This window comes from Ovis aries, chromosome 1, assembly GCF_016772045.2.
Source record: "Ovis aries strain OAR_USU_Benz2616 breed Rambouillet chromosome 1, ARS-UI_Ramb_v3.0, whole genome shotgun sequence".
NCBI lineage: Eukaryota > Metazoa > Chordata > Mammalia > Artiodactyla > Bovidae > Ovis > Ovis aries.
Genome location: NC_056054.1, coordinates 181,573,912 through 181,598,320, shown reverse-complemented (window position 1 = coordinate 181,598,320; position 24,409 = coordinate 181,573,912). Strand labels below are relative to the sequence as shown.

At 38.9% G+C, this 24,409-nt stretch overlaps 1 protein-coding gene and 1 non-coding gene across 4 annotated transcripts in view; both read left to right on the top strand.

Annotated features, from left to right (window-relative positions):
• LSAMP (limbic system associated membrane protein) overlaps positions 1-24,409 on the top strand; it is a 708,470-nt gene that overhangs the window by 500,932 nt on the left and 183,129 nt on the right. The gene's annotated exons all lie outside the window — the stretch shown is intronic.
• LOC114110980 (U6 spliceosomal RNA) lies at positions 22,053-22,159 on the top strand. The gene has a single exon (XR_003587107.1). It is a non-coding gene; the product is annotated as a U6 spliceosomal RNA (small nuclear RNA).

Below are 24,409 nucleotides of genomic sequence, written 5' to 3'. Positions count from 1 at the left end.
TCTTAGAGGTCAGATATCTTCATGTTGTATCAATCTGAAATTAAGGTAGAGAAATTGCCACCATCCATACAAGCAGCATGAACAATGAAGACAGGAAGAGAGGCAGAGAAGAGGATCTCCACCGAGTTCTCAGAGTCCTGTGACTGAAGAAAGAGGTCAGTCTTAAACTGAGACACAATTTTAATTCAGGCAGCAGATAGATTTATGAGCAGTCACGTAAAGGCATGACTTAATTATCCACCTCTAGATATCTTTGACTTGTTGTAAATTTACTTTTACTACAAGTTATCCCACTGTTACCCTTTCATCATCTTTATGAACTATGTCGACATCACGTCATCAATCCACCACAAAGGAAAGAAGGCCGTCAATACACAAAATAAATGCATTTCTGAAAAGTTTTCAATGAAGAAAATATTTTGCAAAAGATATCTTCTGTTATCTATTTGCATTACATGAGAAGATTTGTCTCTAAGGCTTTAAATGACTAAATCCACTCAGTAGTTTCATCTGCTTGCATGCTGACTTTAATCCTGATAGGAGAGGAAAGAGGATGTTTTTGACCATCTTACTCACTGGTGGGAATCCAAACATCTATCTCCAAGACTCTAAAGCAAGAAGACCAGCAGCCACGGCAGCAAAGGGTTTTAACCCTAGGTTGCGGGGGTGGGGGTGGGTGTTGCAATTCTGTGAGTCATCAGGATAGCACCCTCACCCACCTTCTGGCCTCATTAACTACAGCTGTCATCAAAAATGAGGGTTTAGGCAGCCATTTTGGTCGAGTCCCCATATGCATCATACCAGGCTGCTGCTGGCACGGAGCTAGAGCTGGAGGACAAGGGCATCTGATCTGGGGAAAACAACCCAACGTGTTACTCTTCAGTTGACATGCTTTGTAAAGGATGTGCTAACAAAATCATGTGTGCTGCACATTTTCTTCTCAAACTATTACTGACAGCAAAGAAGATAACTTAGTTCCTGCAGCTAATGTCATCCACCTTCATTTGTCCGCTTTCAGAATAAAACTGGGTTATTAGTGAGCAAAAAAAAAAAAAAAATCGAGTAACATGTGCAAAAGCAAACATCGGTGGGAAAAGGAGACAGTTCCAGATGATCCACTTTACCCTAGAGCAGGGCATTGCTGTATCCCTGCCATCTGAGCTTGCAGCAGTCCTGCTGGGCCTGGGCCAACCTCAGCACATTTAGCCACCTGCAGTGCATTCTGTGGCATTCCATCCAGAGCTTCAGCCTGTCGGTCTTCAAATGGGACTTTTTTCTTCTGTTTTTTTTTTTTTTTTTTTTTTTTTTTTGCTATTTATACTTGTAAGAAGGACCAGGAGGCTAGGTTCGAGAGAGTGACTAGAAGCCACATTTTCCTTTTCCCAGATAAAGATATTAAAAAATGTTAACATTTCTTTCTAGTCCTTTACTAATTACAATGAAGTCGTAAGATTACTCTGGGTCATGCACTTCACTAAGATATATATTTGTGTAATCTTGAAAGAAAGTGAAAGTTGCTCAGTTGTGTCCAACTCTTTCTGACCGCAAGGACTATACAGTCCATGGAATTCTCCAAGCCAGAATACTGAAGTGGGTAGCCTTTCCCTTTTCCAGGAGATCGTCCCAACCCAGGTTTCTCACATTGCAGGTGGATTCTTTACCAGCTGAGCCACAAGGGAAGCCCAAGAATACCGGGGTGGGTAGCCTATCTCTTCTCCAAGTGATCTTCCCATCCCAGGAATTGAACCAGGGTCTTCTGCATTACAAGTAGATTCTTTACCAACTGAGCTATCAGGCAAGCCCTGATATAAGCCCTGACCTTATATGTATATATAATCTTTTATGTCTATGTAAAATCTTTTATGTATCTTACATGTACATATACATATGTAAAATTATATTTAATTTTTGTGGAGTTCTAAAAGAAATATATCATTATTTCTATTTTACAGATGAGGATACTGAGGATTAGAGGGTTAAATAACTAAAATCTAGTAAATACCATAGATGGTACTTGAACCCACATCTTACCATGAAATACCATACTGTGAGTTATGATCTTGGCAAAGATTTCCAAAATCCCTTTTAAATGTAATTGCTAGAGCTCTGTATTTTCTTACCTTCTTTTTTTCCCCAAGGAAATAAATGCACTCAAATGTTCATTTACAAAATAATTTAGAAAAGAGATTCTTTAGTTTAGAAGGGATGGGGGCAGAGTCAGAAAAAAAAAAAAAGGAAAATCATTTTATCAATGCATTTAGATAAAATGCTGAGATATCTTTATCTATGGTAGCCAACCTACCAGTAATGGGCCTTATACAATAATTCTCAAGATGTGATCATGTGTTAGTAATATGAAAATCACTGGTGTACTTGCTAAATGGGGTTTTGGAAGGCATCCTGGACATAATAAATAAGGGTCTCTGAGGGTAAATTGAGAGAACATTGAAAGCATACTCTCTGGGTTATCCTTATGTCCACTGAAGGTGGAGAACAAATATCCTAACATCCTGTGCTGTTTTTCATCATGTTAGTGTGACAAGTTATTGGAAAGTGCCTTTGATGATAGGAGAATGGTAAGTTTTAGATGGACATAGCTCATGACTTTCACAGTATCACTCAATGACAATGGCAAGGCTTGTTTGGAAGTCCTGTATGTTACCAGCCACCAGTTAGAACCAAGCTACGCTTGGAATTCTTAAGGAAGTAGAGGCTAATTGGTGTGTTCAGATTTATAACGGATGGCCAGGAAGAAAATAAGCATTTTGGAGAAAACTTCTCACACATGGTGACCTTGTTTGCAAGGCAACAAGCATACTAGTAGGTCACAGAATTTATTTAAATGAAATGAGCATTTTACCAAAGGTTTTGCAAAGCGTGCTAATCAGAAGCTGCCTGTCAAATTGAAGTAGCATCAAGAGGCTCAGAATAAGGGCTCTTGGGCGTTAAATGGTTCCTACCAAATACCAAACCTATTATCATGATTGGCTGTTATAGTCCTCTAAACAGCAGAGTGATTAAATTGGTCATTATGAAACCCTAAAGATGCATAATTATGACAAATAAGACTCAAGTGTAAGGAGATTTCTATCTCACTGACTGGATTACATTTCAAGGAGGAATCAATACAGGGATGTTTTTAAAACCACAGTCAGCTGCTTAGGAACTGGATTCTCTTGATCTTCATACAAATCTCTTTATGTGTCATCTCAACACACTTAGTTCAGAAACCTCTCTAGATCTTAAGGCTGATCCTAAATGTTCATCCTATGCAAGGACTTCTCTCGCTTATATTATAGCCCTGAATGATGCCTGAGATACTCTTTTCTATCATTTTGCTAGGTATCAGATGCCTCTTACAGGATTCTGGATTGTTTCTGAGTTGATCTAACTTGCTCTAATCCCGCAGCCTGCTGCTGCTGCTAAGTCACTTCAGTCGTGTCCGACTCTGTGTGACCCCATAGACAACAGCCCTCCAGGCTCCCCCGTCCCTGGGATTCTTCAAGCAAGAACACTGGAGTGGGTTGCCATTTCCTTCTCCAATGCGTGAAAGTCAAAGTGAAGTCGCTCAGTTGTGTCCGACTCTTCGTGACCCCATGGACTGCAGCCTACCATGCTCCTCTGTCCATGGGATTTTCCAGGCAAGAGTACTAGAGTGGGATGCCATTGCCTTCTCCAAAGTCCGAGGCCTACATTTGGTCTATTTATCATCACTAATATTAACTGCTAAACATTGGGACCACAAAACAAGCTGTCCTATCCAGTCTATTTTGCATCTAAGAATTGAAGAAAATGATTCTAGTGTCAAACTACATTGCCAAAATGCCAATGGTTTCCTTCTGGAAATAGAGATCCTACAAACTCTTGTACAATATTCCTGGGTCACTGACAATAAAAATGTATCAGGCTCCACCCAGGAATTCCAGCACACAAAGATTTTTTTTTTTCCTTTACTACTACAGATGAGACCGATTATATTAATATGATCTAGTTTCTTGATAGAACACTTTTCAATTATTAACAGATGGACAAAGAGAAAAAGAACTCTAACAAGATTTTGGTATCCTTTTAGATATCAGACAGTTCTTGTCACTTAGATGGTAGAGAATCCTCCTACAGTGCAAGGGACCTGGGTTCGATCCCAGGGCTGGGAAGATCCCCTGAAGAAGGGAATGGCAACCCACTCCAGTATTCTTGCCTGGAGAATTCCACGGACAGCAGAGCCTGACAAGCTATACTCCATGCGATCGCAACTAACACTTTCACTTTAGATGTCAGTAGCCAGATATCCCATGGGTGGAGGAGCCTGGTAGGCTGCAATCCATGGGGTCGCGAAGAGTTGGACACAACTGAGCGACTTCACTTTTACTTTTCACTTTCATGCATTGGAGAAGGAAATGGCAACCCACTCTAGTGTTTTTGCCTGGAGAATCCCAGGGACGGGAGAGCCTGGTGGGCTGCCGTCTATGGGGTCGCACAGAGTCAGACACGACTGAAGCAACTTAGCAGCAGCAGCAGCCAGATATAATACAAACATAGTGTCCAGTATCAAGCTTCAAAAGTCTCAAGCTTTGTTGTTAGTACAAATTAAAAGTACTACTTATTGACTAGCCAATAAGTAAGTTTGTCAAATTACCAGTATCTTCTTAGGAAGAAGTCCTTTCTAGGTATATTGGATGAAGTATGATGAAAATGATAATTATGATGGTTTTGTTTCCTTAATAGAAAACCACCAAGGATGTAGCCAACATTTATTTTCTGTTTGTTTTTTTTTTTATATTATACACAGAACATAAGCATTCACTTTTCCCTTTTTTCCTCCTTCTTTTCTCTCCCTGTGAATTTCTTTCACTTTCTTCAGTTCTATTTGCCACATATCCTGAGCTGTACTCTCATCTCTCAAAACAACTCATTTAATGTAAAAATTTCCCTTTAAGAGATAAATTATCTGTATGATATGTTTCCTTGCTACTACTCTTTGAAGTATGCTTGTTGTTTCCATGTGTACATGGAACCAAATGAAATGCTATAAGATAATTAATGATATAATTTTAAGTGAAATATAGTAGCTAAGAATGACAAGTTACCTATTTGGGAGCATTTGAAGTGACAATTTTTATGTGACTTTGTTATCACTAAAATCAAGGAATAAAGAGGTTACCCCTTGCAGTGGTTTACATTTTTCTGGTGTTCTTGTAGTTAGATAGCTTTTGGGTAAGATGGATCTTCTCATATTTGTAGAGAAGAAAGGGCAATGTAGACATCAGATTGGAAAGGCATCCAGGTAGAGTGTGATTAGAGAGGAAATACGTATTTAGTTTTAGAAACATCACAGACCTACAATTTCTTATTACCCTTAGATACAGAGAAACTTTGAAGGAAAGTAAAAGTTCTGACTTGGTGGAAGAATTTGAAGGATTTGAAGATTTTTAAGTATACAATGATAGGGGAGCCATTCCATGCAATTTTTTAGTAGAAAGAAGCTCTGTATTCAAGCATTTTTTTCATTATTGCAAAATATATATGTATTAAAGATCCCATATCAGAAGTATCTTTTGTAGGTATGATGCAAAACTTGATATATAGATAAAATAGGTCCTGATGTTTTATCATATGATAGCATGAAGAAGAATTCACAAATCATCCAAGAAACCTTGCTTTAAATGAAACATTGTAAAACTATATTCTATCTGATGAATGTCTCTAAACTATGAGGATGTTGATTCTATGTTATTTGTCTGTTGCCAAGTTGTGCCTGATTCTTTTGCAATTCCCAAAATCTCAGTGAAGTAACGCACTAAAAAGGTACTCCACACCCTCATATTACAGTCCTAGGTGTATCATTCTGCACCATGTAGCTCTGCCACCCTATGGCTGTAAACGTGGCCTCCAAGATCACTGTGATGGGGGAGAGGGGGAGGACAGGGTAGGTCACTAGCTCATAACTGCCTTGGCCCAGAAAAGGCATGCTTCGCTTCCACTCATAATTCATCAGCCAAGACTCACACTTTTGACCCTACCTGACATGGTATCTGGTCCCATCACTTCATGGGAAATAGATGAAGAAACAGTGGAAACAGCGTCAGACTATTTTGGGGGCTCCAAAATCACTGCAGGTGGTGACTGCAGCCATGAAATTAAAAGACACTTACTCCTTGGAAGAAAAGTTATGACCAACCTAGATAGCATATTGAAAAGCAGAGACATTATTTTGCCATCAAAAGTCCGTCTAGTCAAGGCTATGGTTTTTCCAGTGGTCATGTATGGATGTGAGAGTTGGACTGTGAAGAAAGCTGAGTGCCGAAGAATTGATGCTTTTGAACTGTGGTGTTGGAGAAAACTCTTGAGAGTCCCTTGGACTGTAAGGAGATCCAACCAGTCCATTCTGAAGGAGATCAGCCCTGGGATTTCTTTGGAGGGAATGATGATGAAGCTGAAACTCCAGTACTTTGGCCACCTCATGTGAAGAGTTGACTCATTGGAAAAGAGTCTGATGCTGGGAGGGATTGGGGGCAGGAGGAAAAGGGGATGACAGAGGATGAGATGGCTGGATGGCATCACTGACTAAGAGTCGGACATGACTGAGCGACTGAACTGAACTGAACTGACTGCAGAGAAGACTAAACATGTGATTTTATTTGTACTCAGAAAGAAGTAAATGAAAGAAGACACAGTAAATACAAAACATTTTCCCTGCCACAGTCAACTCTTCTGGCCTCCAGATAGTCACAGACTTCTTTTTTCAAACAGAATACCACAATCCCGTCCCTTAGGGAGAAAACCCAGTCACCGTGTGCACCTCAAATTCCACAGCCTTACCCATGAGATCCAGATATTGGTCTTCTCAGTTCAACAAATGAGGACAGAAAAAGATAAGTTGCCTGTCCCATCCCCTTTCCCATCATGTGGACCCCTAATATACAGTGATGGAGTGGTGGTGATAGAATCACAATGGACTTTCTCTGGGAGAGGGGTAAATGGGAGATGCTTACTGGTCATGGATCCAGGACAATTCCACTGGCTGTTATATTGTAAGGGCCCCATGCCCCCAACCTGGTGGTTGTTGAGCATCTTTGATCTTGTGTTCTTGCCTACTTTCTTCTCAGTGGCTCCTAGATCTGCCCTCTGTGAGGGGTCAGGGAGGCCATCACTCACCCACCATTTTCTTATTGACATCTGCAGTAGGACTTTGGACATACGCTCTCTTTGGAAACTATACAACTTTTAAAGCTCAACTTCTGCTCGTGGTGGTCCAAGAGATTTCAAAAGTATCTAGCAGTGAAATTGTGGCACCACAGTTTACTCAAAACAGAAGGTTGAGTGTCATCCCAGGCTTTTCTTATTTTCTTGCTCCTCATACCCAACTTGTCACTGTGCTTATGACTTAATACATGTCTTGAATTATTTCTATTTCTCTACCTTTTTTAAAAAATTTCTTATCATGTCTTGTGTAGGTTACAGCAAGAATTTCCAAACTGGTTTTCCTGCCTCCTCTCTGACATTTCCGCACTTTGTTCTCTGCAGAGCTATGAAATGATTGTTTTCCAACATAAATTAGTCACGTGCCATTTCTGTTTAAACACCATCCGCTGTTTCCCATTGCCTTCATGTTAATATTGTTACCTTTGTGCTGACACAGAGAATACTCTGTGGTTCTACCACTACCAATTTGGGAACAGTTCTGTTACCTGTCTTCCTTCTCCCTGCAGGCCCCAAATAATTCTCTGGCTGAATATCGTGGAAACTAAATAATATGGTTGACTACATATCTTGGAAAACACTACTCATAGGCAAGCCCTCTCTGTAAATATGTGTTGACTCAATAGATGCTCATCAGAAATCTTAACACTGAAAAGCACAAAATCTAAAAACAGAATATATTTGCAATTTAGCCATTAATTTATTTATACTACCAAATGTCACCTTAGATGTTAGATCTTCCTATAATGACTGAAATAATCCATCTCTGTGTTTCTTTTTGTGTCTCAGAAAGCCATATTTTTAGTTGGGGTTTTGTTTTTTGTTGTATTTTGGTTTTGGTGAGGGCAACGAGAATAGAATATTAAAAAGCTTTGTTTTCCATATCTTCATTTTTAAATAGGATCTCAAATGACCTCTCTGATAAACTATTCATACTTTGCCTTAGACTGGATTTTTTTTAAAAAGTGAAGAAAGGGGGGGAAAAAAGCCTCCATGGGCAATGATTGGTTAAGACAGAGACAAGAGATAAAAATTCGCCCAGGAAGCTAAGGCAAGCAAAGACAGTGACAGGCAGATAAACAGAAAAGGAGGAAGCATTTAAAAATAAAAAATCTCAAGTACCTGAAAAGCCCTGGCTGAGACAGTGAAGGAGATAAAAAGAGAAAGAGGAGAAATACAATCAGCACTGCTGGTAATTGGAGAGGCTGGAGGAATGGGGGATAGAGGCTCAGAGAGGCAAAGAAAGAAGTGAACAATAAAGGGGGAAACTGAACACAGGAAGAAGCTGAAAAATGAGAAACCAGAGTATGGAAAGACACCAAGAACCTCTGACGGTCTCACTTCTGAGTTGTTTCATTAATTTCTGTACCAGAAGAATCATGGGTCATTTGGAGGATTTTTCCCCCCTTTCATTTAAAATAAATAATTAAATATTTAAATAAAGAGTCTCTCTCTTATGAGAAATGTTCGAAATCAGTGTGAGCTAACAAAAGGCATCCAGATGATTTGGAAGCTCAGTTCCTAAAATATGAAATTAGAGAACTTGGCAAATGTATCCTCTGAACAGGAGTCATGGCATCTGCACTTCCTGCAGCCCCCTCCCATCCCTGTGTTCCTTACCGTAAATGTTTTCTTCTGTATGCAGAGTTCATCCTTCATGTGCATCCACCAGTTGCATAAAGGTGTTACTGCCTCTAGTTCCCCTATAGCAGTTGATGAAAGCTTTGGGATGTCTCAGCTCTATCCCTTTGTCTCAACTTTGGAATGTCTCAGCTGTATCCCTTTGAATACATTGGTAATAATGATGAAGTTATACTCAATGGCTTCTCTCTCCTTCAAAGAGGAATAACACATGAAGGCATTAATGTTCCTATTTTCCTAAAGAAAAAAAAATTCATCAAAAGCATGAATGTGAATGAAACCAGTACACTTTGGACCTTTAAATTACACTTTCCCATCATTCAGTTCAGTTCAGTTCAGTCGCTCAGTCGTGTCCGACTCTGCGACCCTATGAATCGCAGCACACCAGACCTCCCTGTCCATCACCAAGTCCCGGAGTTCACTCAGACTCACGTCCATCGAGTCAGTGATGCCATCCAGCCATCTCATCCTCTGTCGTCCCCTTCTCCTCCTGCCCCCAATCCCTCCCAGCATCAGAGTCTTTTCCAATGAGTCAACTCTTTGCGTCATTAGTGACACCTCTACCATTCAACACCTAGTCACATGAAAGTTGGGCGTTTTTAGATATCTCTGTGAAGATTTTCTTATGTGACTGACTATGGCACTGGGAAAGTGCCAGAAAAGGAGTGATGTAATTATCACAGCTGGAGTTGTGCTTCACACGTTGGGAGGAAACAAGGGCTCTTGGTTGGAATTCCAAAGTGTGGATTTCTTTCTTGTTGTTTTTTTGTTATTAAATAATGTTGTCAGAAATCAGGACTGCAAGAGAACATAGGACAATATTGACTAGAGTACAAAACAATTCAGTAAGTGACCTACATGCATCTGAGCCACTAGCCAATCAGAATTCATGACAAATAGACCATCTAACCAGAATTCATTTCATGTGATAGTAACCAGTTAATGTCAGAAAATGGAGTAAAGGCAGCATTCAGGTATATCATGATTATAAAATAATGGATTGGAGTGCAGCTTTACAAAGCTACAATGTTAACAGGTTTGGAAAATGTATTTTGCATCTTTAGAAAGTGGGAAAGATTGAGGACAGGAGGGGAAGCGGACAACAAAGGATGAGATGGTAGAATGTCATCATTGACTCAACGGAGGTGAGTTTGAGCCATCTCCGGGAGATAGTGAAAGACAGGGAAACCTGGCTTACTGCAGTCCATAGGGTCACAAAGAGTCAGACACAACTGAGTGACTGAGCAGCAACAAAATAATTTGTTGCTTACTATCAACAGTATAGGTCCAAAACAAACAAACAAAGGGGACTTTGTAAGGTCTTACCTGTTGCTTCCTATTTACCGCAAAAGGCTCCACTTAGGTAAATATCTAATGATTTATCCTAGAAGTTTACCATAAAGCTGTAGTGGATGTTAATTTCACAAAATATTAAAGAACTAGCTTTGAAGGGCAAAATCATTTAGCCCTCCCCTAATTTTCATTGTTTATTCAGTGAGCTCGCTTCTTTTCTTATTTCTAAATGTTTTCTTTGGTGAAGCAATTTCTTGTGGAACAACTTTCATTTCACACCAGGAATACAGTGCCATTGTTGGGTTATAGTTTACGGTGTTTAAAAGGGAAGGGAACTCAGTCTGGGACACTGGCATTATGACCCAGGGTTGAAAACAACTCTCAGGGGTACTCCCCAAAGCTCTGGTTATCACCAGTAAAATAACAATTCACCTCTCTGTTTTCTTTTACTGAAACTGACACTTTAAGTAATAAAATGTAGTGAGGTTTCAAAGAAAGGAAAATGACCTTTAAATTTTCTGAAGCATAAAGGCCACTTCATGCAACAGAGAACAGCAAGAGCTACATGGCCTTAGAGGTGAGTGAGATGACTCAGATTAGGGGATGAAAGGGGAACACAGCTGGGACCTTGGGCCTTGTCCTTTCTGAAGTCACAAGGACCAAGGTCTCCTTTAGATGGAAAATAGAGGTGGATGAACCTTAAAAGACTTGGTACACATAATAACCTAAAGGTCTCAATAATTATTCAAGTCATCTAAGAGTTTCAAAATGTATCAGCCAACTTGATGTATTCTATTATTTTCCGTTATGCTTTTATAAAGCCAGGATTGAAGGGAATATGTGTGAAAATAAACATAGAAATATTTCCTACTGTCTGTGTCTCAAAGTAAAAATTTAGACTTTTCCTCTACACTAATAGAAAGGCAAATTGCAAATAGGGGTCACTATGGGGCTTATTTTTCTCTTATACAGGAAGAAAAATGAGGAAAAATAATGAGAAATTGTAAAACATTATCTGTTTAGAAGTTTTGAGAAATGTGGAAAATTTCCAAATTATCAGAGAAGATTTTAACACTAATTCAGCAGGAGAAAGAAATTACAATCTACCTTTTTTTGGCATCATTATGAAACTGATAAAAAACAGTTTAAATAAAGTGATCATTTATTTTTCTCTTGTTTTGTTTTGTTTGTTTGAAATGATCCCTACTTAAGAGGGAAATGAATTGGCAAAGGATCTGTAGTCTGAAATTTTAAGAGAATATTTTTTTAAATTAAAACCTCTCCCAAATTTAGGATAAAATGTTGGCATCTAACAAGGTTTCTTATGTATTGTGTATGACAGGCTTAACTTAGAATAAGATGCAGTGAGTTACAGGTACCATATCTTACTGAAATTGAAATATACATTGATTTTAGAGCCAAAGAGTATGCAAATTTAGCTTAGTAGAATGTAGAAGGAAAATAGTGAACCAATCTACTAATGATGAAAGGGCATCTTTAAGCAGAAAAATCATAAGCTTCATTAAAAGTGCTCCAATTGCTCTAAAGCTGTAGAACTAATTTAGTAAATATTTATTAAACACCTATTGCATGCAGAGATTAATACTTGTACTAATGGAAAATACATTATGATTATAAGGAATGATCTCTATTTTTTAAATCTATTTAGAGGAGAAATATCTGAGTGATCAAAATTATTTTTCATGGGATCGAAGTACTCAAAAGAATATCACTCATTGTTTATTCTATTGTTCGAGATTTTAGAGAATGGAGATTCATTGGTCTTCCCTGGAAGCTCATTCCAAGGTTATATCAAAAAACTGTGTTCTAAACGTCTGATCAGAGCAATAGTCACTATCTAATTTCTGTTTATATTCCTGAGTCCAAAGGTACTGCTAAAGAAAATCATAGAACCATCAAGGCCATGCTTGCTTATATCAGCTGAATCCTTGCTGCTGCTGGCAAATACTTTTATCTAACTCATTCTAAATATCTCATTCATTCCATAATGGATATGACAAGAATTTCCCATTATTTTCAAGCTTGTAAATCCCAAAATATCATTGGCTGCTTCTCATTTGCCTCTGCCTTATAAGCTTGATTCCTTGGGCATCAGCATTTTCATCTTCCCTTTCCTCTGCTTCAGAGTATCCTTCCTAAAGTAAATAACTAGTACAAGATAAACAGTGTTCTAAGATAAAGAACTCCAGTAAGACCAGCTATCCTAGTCTCTTCTTTCTGCCTATTCTCTTTGTGCTGTTTTTCCTATCTTCTAAATATTCTACTTTAACCCTCTTATATTATTGCCTTTTCTACCAATAAACAAATACTGTCTTTTGGACCAGATCTCTTAAAATAGTGAACTTCATCTTCTTGGTCACCTCTTTTGCATTCCTTTAAATTTGGCAATCACCAGTTAGTTCCTAATTGCAAAATCAAATCTTGGCATCATACTAATTCTGCTTGTTTTATGGTAGTTCCTTCCTCCTTAAAAACCAAGCCTCCATCAGCAATCCACTGCTATGCCCTATTTCTTTTTTTTTTTTTTCTTTCTTTCTTTTTTTTAACCACTCATCTCTTTTATTTACTGACTCCTTTTCTTCTTTTTCCCATCTGTGAAATGTGATGAGATTTGTTTGTTTGTTACCTTGGATGAGATCTTCAAAGGGCAAAGTTGGTTTACTTAGTAGCAACACTATTAATAATACCACATTTCTGAGCTTACTTTCTCCTTGTAATTTACCACTGTCATGAAAGGATGAAAATTTCTTGCTTGGCACCAGAATTTTTCAAAAATTCATAGCAAATTGCTGATGGATCATTTTTTATAAATGAGGGTTGTCGTCGTCATTTAGTCTCTAAGTCGTGTCTGACTCTTATGACCTCATGGACTGTGGCCTGCCAGGCTTCTCTGTCCATGGGATTCTCCAGGCAAGAATACTGGAGTGGATTGCTATTTCCTTCTCCAGGGGATCTTCCTGACCCAGGAATTGAACCTGAGTTTCCTGCATTGCAGGCAGATTCTTTACCCACTGAGCTACCAAGAATAGAATATTAAAGATCCTGAGGATTTAGTCTCAGAGATTTTGAGTTTCCTTATCTGCAAATAAGGATTAAAATGTCTGTTCACCTCATTGTTGAAATAATCAGATGACAAATTGTACATAAAAGCATCTTGTAGATGTTAAAATACCATTTCAATCTATCATATTCTTCCTGGGAACCAATGTTTAAAAGGTCCACATAATACCAAAGTTGTCCTTTATCATTCTCTTTTATAGGGGTATAGCTGCCGCCGCCAAAGAAGGAATCAATTGTAACTTCCTAGACTTACGGCAGAAGGCTGTGCCCTTTCAAATCCCTTCCAAATCCCAGCGCTATGTCCTTGGGGATTTTACCTTTGACTACTCAAAAACGATAGCTAAGGCATCTGTCATAAGATTTACCAAGTTGTTAATAATCTAAAGTGAATTTAATTCATTCAGCTCCTCAAGGCCATGAAAATGGTATCTTCTTTCTATTTCAGTTTTTTCCTTCTTTCACAACTGGAACCACTGGAACTTGCCCCAATCAACTATTTATATTTAAACTTGAATGGAAGGGAGAAAAAGAGAGAGTGAAGGGGAGGAGAGGGAGGAGGAATGGGAGGAGAAGGAAGGGAGGAAGGAGGAAAGAAAACAAGACAAAGATTTTTCATTGCTCTGTTACGTTAATTTCGGTTCATTCATCATACCTAATAGCTGGGAAGCCCTGGTGGCTCAGTGGTAAAGAATCTGCCTGCAATGCAGAAGAGGCAGGAGATGCAGGAGGTGCAGGTTGGATCCCTGGGTTGGAAAGATCCCCTGGAGAAGGAAATTGCAACCAGCTCCAGTATTCTTGCTTGGGAAATCCCATGGATAGAGGAGCTTGGTGGACTACAGTCCATGGGATCACAAAAGAATCAGACTCCACCTAGCTATTAAACAACAATAAGTAGATAGGATGATAAAGAGAAGGTACTTAAGTTGAGAGACATTCAGAATAATCCAGGTAGCATTCAAGCTGCTGAGTGTGTTAGTCAAGAATCATTTCAGGAAAAGGACAAAACCTGAGTAAAGGAATTATGTTGGGAAGGTATAAACATAAGAGATTCTCAGTAGCCATGTCTGATAAGAACCTATGGTAAACTTAAAGGGATTGGGCTAAATCTGCATTAGAAAATTGGATTTAAGATAAGGTCATTTGGAAGAAACCCTAGAGGTCATATGGCTCTTTTAATGATGTTTCAATTAACCCTGTAATATTCTTCTCAGAATAAATTAAAAACTTTTGATGACGGAAAACTCACTCTTTCTTGAAGTACCCTCAATTCAGTTCAGTTCAGTCCCTGAGTTGAGTCTGACTCTTTGCGACCCCATGGACTGCAGCACACCAGGCCTCCCTGTCCATCACCAACTCCTGGAGTTTACTCAAACTTATGTCCATTGAGTTGGTGATGCCATCCAACCATCTCATCCTATGTTGGCCCTTTCTCCTCACACCTTCAATCTTTCCCTGCATCAAGGTATTTTCAAATGAGTCAGTTCTTCCCATCAGGTAGCCAAAGTATTGGAGTTTCAGCTTCAGCATCAGTCCTTCCAATGAATAGTCAAGACTGATCTCCTTTAGGATGGACTTGATTGGATCTCCTTGCAGTCCAAGGAACTCTCAAGAGTCTTTTCCAACACCACAGTTCAAAAGCATTAATTCTTTGGCACGCAGTTTTCTTTATAGTCCAACTCTCACATCCGTACATGACACTGGAAAAACCATAGCTTTGACTAGATGGACCTTTGTTGGCAAAGTAATGTCTCTGCTTTTTAATATGCTATCTAGGTTTTAATATGCTATCTAGGGTGGTCATCAGAGAAGGCAATGGCAACCCACTCCAGTACTCTTGCCTGGAAAATGCCATGGGCAGAGGAGCCTGGTAGGCTGGCGTCTATAGGGTCGCTAAGAGTCAGACACGACTGAGTGACTTTACTTTCACTTTTCACTTTCATGCATTGGAGAAGGCAATGGAAACCCACTCCAGTGTTCTTGCCTGGAGAATCCCAGGGACAGGGGAGCCTGGTGGGCTGCCATCTATGGGGTCGCACAGAGTTGGACACGACTGAAGCGACTTAGCAGCAGCAGCAGGTTGGTCATAACTTTTCTTCCAAGGAGCAAGTGTCTTTTAATTTCATGGCTGCAATCACCATCTGCAGTGATTTTGGAGCCCCCCCCCCCAAAAAAAAAACAAAGTCTGCCGCTGTTTCTATTGTTTCTCCATCTATTTGCCATGAAGTGATGGAAACAAATGCCATGATCTTAGTTTTCTGAATATTGAGCTTTAAGCCAACTTTTTCACTCTCCTCTTTTACTTTCATCAAGAGGCTCTTTAGTTCTTCTTCACTTTCTTCCATAAGGGTGGTGCCATCTGCATATCTGAGATTATTGATATTTCTCCCGGCAATCTTGATTCCAGCTTGTGCTTCATCCAACCCAGCATTTCTCATGATGTACTCTGTATATAAGTTAAACAAGCAGGGTGACAATATACAGCCTTGATGTACTCCTTTTCCTATTTGGAACCAGTCTGTTGTTCCATGTCCAGTTCTAACTGTTGCTTCCTGATCTGCATACAGATTTCTCAGTAGGCAAGTCAGGTAGTCTGGTGTTCTCATCTCTTTAAATTTTTCCATAGTTGCGGTGATCCACACAGTCAAAGGCTTTGGTATAGTCAATCAAGCAGAAATAGATGTTTTTCTGGAACTCTCTTGCTTTTTTGATGAAGTACCTTAGTACACCTTTTGACTACACTGACTATAAGAAGCTTCTTTCTACGTTGAACACAAATCTATCTTCTTTTCACTCACTGGTCCTAATGTGCTTGTCTGGGCCATACCATACAGGTTAAATACCTTTCTTCCTGATTATTCTTTGTATATTTAAAAGACATCTCAGGTCCCTCTAAATTTTCTCATTTTCTTGTAAAATATCATCAGTTCCTTAAGCAATATCTCATGTAACATGATATATAACATGGACTTTAATGACATAAAATTCATTTTGTTTACTCAACATTGTGCTTACTCCCCTAAGAATGTTCTTTTTCTTTTTTCCTGTATCCATCTTATAGAATAATACCTAGTACTGAATGAAATATTCACCATGAATCCTGATCAAATAGGATAAATTAATACTGTATTATCAATCCCTGAGAGATCATCTTTTTCTAGTATCTTCTGAAATTTTTTTCTTCACAGTCCCTTCAGTGGTGGTGATATTTCTTGAGCATTGTTTCTGTTCAGCACTTTTGAGGAGATTGCATTTTTTGTCATATCTATAGTATGCCTCCAATAAAATTAGTTGGCTTGGCTTAGTTATAGCTGCTAAACCAGTTTCTTCCTTTTACCCCTTTCTCCTTGCTATCGCCCCTAATCATTTTCTTATGTACTTTAGAGTTTTGAATCCAAATAAGGAAGTTTTTATTCCCTCAGTCGAACTGGACAAATATGGACAGTATTATTGAATGGCTAATATATTTGCATTTGATTAAGTAGAAAGTGAGAAGCCACAGAAATTATTTGGCATGATCAACATTTTCTTTGGCTAGACTAATCTGGCAGCCAAAACAGAAATGCAATTGGAAGAAGACTTCAATCATCCCCTGGAGTGGTATCAAAGGAAATGAAGAAGAGTGTTAAACATGGTGATGGAATCTGAAAAACTTACTAATGATTAATGTGAAAGAGAAGAGAAAATCAAAGTTTCTTGAAAGCTTTTAAACTGTAGTGGTTTGGTCTATTAGTTAGGGTTCTAGAAAAACAGAACCAAGGAATTAGATTTCTAGAAAGAATTGACTCACATGATACTAGAGGCTGAGCGAAATCCCCAGATCTGCAGTCAGCAAGCTGGAGACCATGGCACACAAATGATGTAGTTCTAATCTGAGTCTGACAACCAGCAGAGCTGATGATTTTAGTTTCAGTCCAAGGAAAGGAGAAGACTGATGTCCCTGCTCAGGCAAGTTCCCTCTTGCTCCACCTTTTAGTTCTGTTTTTACATCTTCAGTTAATTATCCCCATCACATTAGTGAGGACCTCTGCTTTACTCAGTCTGCCAACTCAAATGTTAATTTCATCCAGAAACACCCTTACAGACACATCCAGAATAATGTTTGATCAGAAGTCTGGCACAGTCAAGTTGACATATACTATCAACCATTGCAACTGAGAGAATGGTGAAATAAAGCCAAAATAGAAGTTGCTTTGGAAAGAGAGAGCTATTGGGTCATGCTGAGTTTGAGTATCAGGTAGACAGATATGAGACTATGACTATGTGAATGGTTAGAAATGTAGGCTAGGATTTAGGAAAGAGACAGATACTAGAAATAGAGATGTGCTTTACATAGAAGCTATTAGTTAAGGACTATCAAGGGGTCAGTAACATAGTATGAGAAGTTATCTACAATGATGACCAAGTAAGAGTCAACAGTTTAGTGGTTAGAAATCTCTGTGGTCAGAAAAGTAGGAGGATAACTGCCTGAAACAGAAGTACAGAAGCCAAGAAAATTGTGTTTATTCTTGAATGAGTTTTCCTGATCCTATGTCTACACACTGTCACCTCCTCTCTCTCTCTCATGCTCTGGAACTTTCATTAATCAAGCCCCTGCCTTTAAAGATTATTGAAGTCGGTTTTTCAGAAAATATTATCTTCTCTGTCTCATTGGCTTCCTCCTTTTGTCTTCTAAATATCAAGAATCCCCCCCCAAGTTTCTGTCCTCAGTCCTCTGCTTCAATCATCTTTATAAATCAGAAAAATGACAAAACTATATCAGTCTCTTTCGTTAGTTCCAGATCTGTATTTACAATAGATAAGCCAAAAAGCCTACTCAGATGTCTCGCCCATAAGCTTCCAGTAAAATATCTTTAATGTCTCAGAAACACTCCAAGATGTCCAGGTTGCAAACCTCAAAAACAGCTTTGGCTTGTTTATCTATCTTGCTCCTTACTACTCTCCATTTCTTCCTATCAATTCTACCTAGAGAACATCCCCCAAATCCATACCTTTTGCATTATTACTATCACCACCACTGCCATTCTAATTCAAAACCTTACTGTCACTGTGTGTGGTACTGTCTCCTAAATAAGAAGCTTCCCTGGTGGCTCAGCGGTAAAGAATCCAGTTGCAATGCACGAGACTACCTGTAGTTCAGGAGATGCAGATCTGACCCCTGGGTCAGGAAGATCCCCTGGAGAAGGATATGACGATACATGCCAGTATTCTTGCTGGGAAATCCCATGGACAGAGGAGCTGGGCAGGATACTGTCCATCGGGTCACAAGAGTGGAACAGCTTAGCAACTAAAACACAACCACTACCATCTCCTAGATAAACTTCCCACTTCCAGTGATTCTCACCTCTTATCTGTCATTACAGATTGCTGCCAAATTAATCTTTGTAAAGTACAGTTGAAATCATGTCATTCTACTACTCCCAAATGTTTAGTTGCTTTTTATTACCCATTGAATAAAATCCAAACTCCTTAAAATAACATTTAACACCATCCACCATCTGGTGATATCCCACATTTCTAGATGTGTCTTCATGTCTCCCTTACAGATACCCGATACTGCTTTCAAACTACAGTGACTTTCTTGTCTGTCTCAATCCCTTTGTTCATTCTTCTCTCTTTGTCAGTAGTGTCCTTTCTACTCACACTTCTCTGGGAAGCATTTGTTGATTGCCCTGGCAGAATAATTTAAAACATTTGGAGCTATATGTTAGCTGTGTTGTATACATTATCACGCTAAGTTCTCATAAGAACCCTCTCACATATCTACTCTTCTAAGTTTTACCAATGTATAAGCTAGTGCTTATATGTGGTTTTTAAATTTGCCCAAAATATCATAACTCAGCTTTTCTTATTTGTTAGGCCTCACAGTCAGTACTCTTAATCTTGACAGAAATATTTTAAAGTTTTACAGTCACCCTCATCTGATAATAAATTCCATGGCTTTACTGAAGCCATAGTAATGGGGGAAATTTTTTATTAATGACATTATACTTTTAAAAGGCCTTTTCCTTAGTCTACTTTATCGATGTATAATTTACATAGAGTAAAATTTAACTGGTTTAGTGCACAGTTCTATTAATTAGGCATTTTATACCTTTATTTTTTCCAAGTTTCTCCATTAATTTGATTTAGTTCCAACAACTTTTAGTTTTTCTTTAGCCCTGAATTTCTGTGGAAATGCTGGATATTGTCCACATAATTTCTAGCAATTCCCTATACCCATTTATTGACTTATTTATGGCTGCTCCAGGTCTTAGTTGCAGCATGTGGGATCTTTGTTGAGACTCCTGTGCCCTTTAGTTCCAGAGCCTGTGGGATCTGTAATTAGAGCATGCAGGGTTTCTAGTTGTGGTGCACAAGCACGTGGGATTTAAGGGCCTAGATCTGATAGAGTGCCTGATGAACTATGGGATGAGGTTCCTGACATTGTACAGGAGACAGGGATCAAGACCATCCCCATGGAAAAGAAATGCAAAAAGCAAAATGACTCTCTGGGGAGGCCTTACAAATAGCTGTGAAAAAAAGAGAAGCAAAAAGCAAAGGAGAAAAGGAAAGATATTAAGCATCTGAATGCAGAGTTCCAGAGAATAGCAAGAAGAGATAAGAAAGCCTTCTTCAGCGATCAATGCAAAGAAATAGAGGAAAAGAACAGAATGGGAAAGACTAGAGACCTCTTCAAGAAAATTAGAGATACCAAGGGAACATTTCATGCAAAGATGGGCTTGATAAAGGACAGAAATGGTCTGGACCTAACAGAAGCAGAAGATATGAAGAAGAGGTGGCAAGAATATACAGAAGAACTGTACAAAAATCTTCACGACCCAGATAATCATGATGGTGTGATCACTAATCTAGAGCCAGACATCCTGCAATGTGAAGTCAAGTGGGCCTTGGAAAGCATCACTATGAACAAAGCTTAGTGGAGGTGATGGAATTCCAGTTGAGCTGTTTCAAATCCTGAAAGATGATGCTGTGAAAGTGCTACACTCAATATGCCAGCAAATTTGGAAAACTCAGCAGTGGCCGCAAGATTGGAAAAGCTCACTTTTCATTCCAATTCCAAAGAAAGGCAATGCCAGAGAATGCTCAAACTACTGTACAATTGCACTCATCTCACATGCTAGTAAAGTAATGCTCAAAATTCTCCAAGCCAGGCTTCAGCAATACATGAACTGTAAACTTTCTGATGTTCAAGCCGGTTTTAGAAGAGGCAGAGGAACCAGAGATCAAATTGCCAACATCCGCTGGATCATAGAAAAAGCAAGAGAGTTCCAGAAAAACATCTATTTCTGCTTGATTGACTATGCCAAAGCCTTTGACTGTGTGGATCACAAGAAACTGTGGAAAATTCTGAAAGAGATGGGAATACCAGACCACCTAACCTGCCTCTTGAGAAACATGCATGCAGGTCTGGAAGCAGCAGTTAGAACTGGACATGGAACAACAGACTGGTTCCAAATAGGAAAAGGAGTACGCCAAGTCTGTCTATTGTCACCCTGCTTATTTAACTCATATGCAGAGTACATCATGAGAAACGCTGGACTGGAAGAAACACAAGCTAGAATCAAGATTGCTGGGAGAAATATCAATAACCTCAGATATGCAGATGACACCACCCTTATGGCAGAAAGTGAAGAGGAATTAAAAAGCCTCTTGATGAAAGTGAAAGAGGAGAGTGGAAAAGTTGGCTTAAAGCTCAACATTTAGAAAATGAAGATCATGGCATCTGGTCCCATCACTTCATGGGAAATAGATGGGGAAACAGTGAAAACAGTGGCAGACTTTATTTTGGGGGCTCCAAAATCACTGCAGATGGCGATTGCAGCCATGAAATTAAAAGACACTCCTTGGAAGGAAAGTTATGACCAACCTAGATACCATATTCAAAAGCAGAGACGTTACTTTGCCGACCAAGGTCTGTCTAGTCAAGGCTATGGTTTTTCCAGTTGTCATGTATGGATGTGAGAGTTGAACTGTGAAGAAGGCTGAGCGCCAAAGAATTGATGCTTTTGAACTGTGGTGTTGGAGAAGACTCTTGAGAGTCCCTTGGAGTGCAAGGAGATCCAACCAGTCCATTCTGAAGGAGATCAGCGCTGGGATTTCTTTGTAAGGAATGATGCTAAAGCTGAAACTCCAGTACTTTGGCCACCTCATGAGAAGAGTTGACTCATTGGAAAAGACTCTGATGCTGGGAGGGATTGGAGGCAGGAGGAGAAGGGGATGACAGAGGATGAGATGGCTGGATGGCATCACTGACTCGATGGATGTGAGTCTGAGTGAACTCTGGGAGTTGGTGAAGGACAGGGAGGCCTGGCGTGCCATGGTTCATGGGGTCGCAAAGAGTCGGACAGGACTGAGCGACTGAACTGAACTGAACTAACTGGTTGACTTCATGTGTAGTATGTAAAGGAAATTCAGAGTGATGATGACTTTGACAAGAGTTAATAGCTAAGATAATTAAGTGTTATAATCACCAGAAATATAGAGAACCTTTATATTTTATTAATGTTTAGGAAGAGCTAAGATAACATCTAGTATATTACTGATGTTTAATAGCAATGAAATAATAATAATTAGGAAAATAAGACTTGCTGCCCAGAATGGGTTTAAAGCTTCAGTAGTATTAAGTCAATTAGTATATTAAAATTGAGAACTAGTTTTCATATAAAAGCAAGAGTCCTTTTAGTAATATGAAAGCAAATGAGAAAGTATTCTGCTTTAGGGCTTTTGAAAATAAGATAAAGCCATTTTAAAGAGCTTTATCATTCAATTCTAACAGTAGTTTTTTCTTGCCATTGTAGTTTAAACACATCATTATGTTAGTTTAGAAAGTCAACTGGGTGCTCGCTTCGGCAGCACATATACTAAAATTGGAACGATACAGAGAAGATTAGCATGGCCCCTGCGCAAGGATGACACGCAAATTCGTGAAGCGTTCCATATTTTTATGGAAAACAGTGTGGAGATTCCTTAAAAAATTGCAAATAGAACTACCTTATGACCCAGCAATCCCACTTCTGGGCATACACACCGAGGAAACCAGAATTGAAAGAGACACATGTACCCCAATGTTCATCGCAGCACTGTTTATAATAGCCAGGACATGGAAACAACCTAGATGTCCATCAGCAGATGAATGGATAAGAAAGCTGTGGTACATATACACAATGGAGTATTACTCAGCCGTTAAAAAGAATTCATTTGAATCAGTTCTGATGAGATGGATGAAACTGGAGCCGATTATACAGAGTGAAGTAAGCCAGAAAGAAAAACACCAATACAGTATACTAACACATATATATGGAATTTAGGAAGATGGCAATGACGACCCTGTATGCAAGACAGGGAAAGAGACACAGATGTGTATAACGGACTTTTGGACTCAGAGGGAGAGGGAGAGGGTGGGATGATTTGGGAGAATGACATTCTAACATGTATACTATCATGTGAATTGAATCGCCAGTCTATGTCTGACGCAGGATGCAGCATGCTTGGGGCTGGTGCATGGGGATGACCCAGAAAGATGTTATGGGGAGGGAGGTGGGAGGGGGGTTCATGTTTGGGAATGCATGAAAAAATAAATAAATAAATAAATAAATAAAAAAAAAAAAGAAAGTCAACTGGATCTTAAGCTGTTTATTGTGAAATTTGGGGGAAAACAGGTGTATTTCATCATAGTTATATTTCTCCTCATCAATATTTCTCTTTACGTATAGGCATAATTTTGAGCGTTTAAAATGAAGAATGAAAACCTTGTTTTGCACCCTTTTCCTGACTCCAGACGCACTACTTCCAGACCCAGCTTCCGCTCCAGCACATATATAGGATCCCATCATAGGATTGGTTCTCAAATCTATCTGATTATACCCTTGAATTTTCTGGCCCTGGTATGCCTTGAAGAATCTGAATGAACTGTTTCCATTACTATTTCTGCCTCTTTCCTCTCTCATATCCTCAACACCTATAACATCATTAAAATCAAAAGAAGGTTTAAATGAACTGTAATGTACAGTGATTGCTATTAAAACCACACAATACATTCAGCTCACAGGTCTCATGACAACACAACAGTCACAGAATTTAGAGGAGGAACAGTTCTTTCACACATCCCCCCTGCTAGCCAGCAGTACCAAAATTACCCTTTTTAATAAGTAGGTAGATATCCTATTTTTAAAGAACTTTTACGAGTGCAAAGTGTCATACTTTCACCCTAATAATCTGAGTCTTCACACCCCAAAGAAAGTTCTACATGTATCTTTGATATATACATTCAAATGCACAGCTAAAATATTCAAATATACATAATAAGTTAAATCGAGAACTTCTTTGTTCTGACTTGAAAGTACCTCATTAACACAGATGTCCAAATAGAAAATCTCAAATACACTGAGGTCCAAGGGCATGAAAGAGCCCTTACTTCTGTACACTAAGAAATGGACTCATGCAAATGAGTGTGTAAACTTGAAGATATATTTGTGACAAACCTATTGGTACAGACATGCTGCTAAGGGGAAAACACCAGCTAGACAGTATTATTATTATTATTACTGCTATAATTTTTGCCAAATCCATGAGATCTTAAAGCTATCTGGGTGAAAGGCTTATGAGGGAAAAACAATTTATCCTAAGGTTTGCTCTGTGGACTTGAAATTACTTTGCAACCTTTGTTTCTTATTTATCCAACTCATTTCAAAAGATGAAACACCTATTCCAAGGTGAGGAGAGAGGCTTCTGGGGACAAGGGAGAAAGTAAATTTTTTAGGATGGTCTTATTATTTTCTGTTCATCCTCCTGATCTCTTCTTCTTTCTGCCTATTTCTCTGGTTTTAATTTGTCTTCTATTTATATTCTTTCACCCTCAGTCTTTCAGAATGCTTTGCTTCTTTTCTCTCAATGTCTCATCTTTCTACCTTTCAGAAATATTGTCATTATTCAGTCATATATTCACTATATTCTTCCCTTTCTCTTAATCCTTTAAAATATCTCTATGAATATTGCTTCAGAGGAGCTGTTGGTACTCATTATTGTAAGTGAAGGGATGACAGTAAAAAATAGCCATATTTGAAGTAAGAGAAGCAGTATGAAAGGACAGGTTTTAAAAACATACAGGTTTGCATTTGAACCCAGGCACTGCCAGTTACTCGGAGAAGGCAATGGCACCCCACTCCAGTACTCCTGCCTGCAAAATCCCATGGAT